Source organism: Gossypium arboreum, chromosome 3 (genome assembly GCF_025698485.1).
Source record: "Gossypium arboreum isolate Shixiya-1 chromosome 3, ASM2569848v2, whole genome shotgun sequence".
Classification (NCBI taxonomy): Eukaryota; Viridiplantae; Streptophyta; class Magnoliopsida; order Malvales; family Malvaceae; genus Gossypium; species Gossypium arboreum.
The window spans coordinates 19401071-19403699 of NC_069072.1; positions in this window are offsets into that span (position 1 = coordinate 19401071).

The window sequence follows — 2629 nt, forward strand, 5'->3', positions numbered from 1 at the left end:
AAATCAATCCCAAAAAAATAATAGAAATGAAATGCACGTGGGAAATTGATACCAAGTCAAAAGAATTTAAGCAAATCAGGAGCAAGTCAACAAGAATACATGCAAGTCAATAAGTATTTAATAAATAATTATCATAAGCAAATTTAAATTAATACCAATTGAAATAAATTTTAAAAAGCTTTAAAAAGTGTAGTATCAAAGTTTAAAATTATTCCAATTTGAAAGAATGTTCAAAAAAATCAAGAACGATATCACTTAATTGAAGAATTTTTTTTTCATGAAAACCTTATTAATGTCAAAATTTTGCATGAAAACATGACTTAACCAAACCAATATGTTGAACTAAGGCTCTGTTTATTTCATTTAAAATGGCTTCTCGAAAATAATTTCTGGAAAATGACTTACTTTTCGGAAAAACTAATATTTTTGGTGTTTGAATGAATCTATGTAAAATATTTTCTATTGTTTGGCGATTTCTTGAAAATATTTCATAATTTTTCTTTTCAATGAAACAAGCATACATTTAAGATTTATGATAAGTAATGAATTGATTACAAAGTGATATTAAGGTGAAATTATAGTAAATAATGAATTTTCACGATGTTAATGATTAAATTATAGTAAAATTTATAATTGAAGTAAGAGAAGTTATATGCATGAAAGTTTGTTATGTGAAATAAGATATTATAATGAAGTATTTGATTAAAGTCCTTATATGGTGAAAAACAAATTACACGACAATAAGGACTAAATTGAAAATTTGTACAAAAGTTTAAGTATGAAACAATTTAATATGTGAATAAAGAAATTGTGATAAAAGTTTAATAAATGTGTTATGAGATAATGAAATATGCATAAAGTATTGTAAAAGTGAAATTGTGGAAAAATATGAAAATTCTATTATGACAAGGACTAAATTGTTAACCTTGAGAAAATATGTGAGTGAAATAATAGAAGTAAAATACATAAAAATTTGATATCTGAAAAAAATATTAAGATAAATTATGTGATTAAAGTATAACAAGAAAGAAAATTGATTTAATATGATTAATTAGTGAATATTGAACTTTTACGATAAAAAGGGACTAAATTCTAAAATTATGAAAGTTTATTAGAAAATATTTTATAGATGAAGAATGTAGTAAAGAATGTAACATCTCAGTGCTTTGAACCAATGTTTGGGTCGAGTATGGGGGTTTTACAATTAATAGAGCCTTATTAGTTTGGAAAATGTCTTACTGAAAAAATTGGTAAGACATTTTACAAGAATAATGGGTTAATTTTATATTGACTGGAAAACCTTTTACGTTGACCATCCTATTTTACATTAAAAATATTTCCATAAAAATTTTTATGTTGAAACAAACTGAACCTAAAATAAGATAAGTAAGTTCATCATAAGCAAATTTTATGTGCATGAAGCTATCCTAAAAATAGTTTGAAACAAAATTATAGAAAAATAGTTTGAAAATACCTACAGACCTCTTGAAGCTATCCTAAAAATTTTGCAAACTAATCCTATCAATGTGTATAAACATGTAAAGATTATAAACAACTAAAAAGAGAATAATATAAACATATTTGAAAGAAATATATCACAGATTAGGAATACAAAATCCAATAACAATTTAACTATAAAATAAATATATTACGCATTTAGTTTTTGGCATGAAAAGTAATAATTAAACATGTTTGTAAAATTAATTTCCAACCATCCCCTACACGAAAGAAAGTTGTTTTGTAAAACTGAATTGGAAAAACACTCAATCTGGACACTCAATTAAGAGAGGTAACTTAGTGAAGTATTATGAAATTTACTTAGCTAATAAGTGAATGGGATGTTTTGAACTATTTAGCTTTTAGTTTAAACAAAGATAATAATATTCACGTAGCTTTGAGTTAACTTTTGTTGTTCTCATGGTATAATTTATTTTGGCATTGAACAACTCACATTTTCATAAATTCTTTACAGAAATCTGCCTTTTAAAAATTTTCAAAGAAACAATCATATTTCTCATTTATATAGGCGATCTTTATTCCATTTATACCCTAATTAAAAATTTAAATATGAAAAACATTATGAGCACAACTCATCATTATTTCTCAGTAACTAGCTTTTTTGTTTTTCATCATAAGAATAGGCCAAAAATAAAAATTTCTAAATGCTATTAAAGTTTGCTATAAAACTTAATTTTCTCTTTCAAATCTAGATATTGGTATCCCTAATAAACTAGGTAGGATTATCATTGTAACATTTTTGAAAAAGCTTTAAGTACATTCCCTTCAATGAATTATACACAATACTCTCTCTTGTTAAATATTTAGTTAATAAATTCACAATATTTTCCTTTAACTTCACATGGTTAATGGAAAAAAAATTGATAAGTCCGTTCGATAGCAAAAGTTTAATGGTATTATATCTATGACACATATTCTCTAAAAAGTTTCCTAAGCAATTCAACTTCTTCTAAAGCTTTATTAGGAACAATGAACCTAAATTTTATCATGGATCTTGCAATTAAGTAAGGATTTTCATGACACTACTACTTCACCAAGCATATATTATCACTCTAGTGGTGTATTTCCTTACTTTTATTTTATATAAATGTACACTAAGTTTATTGAAGTT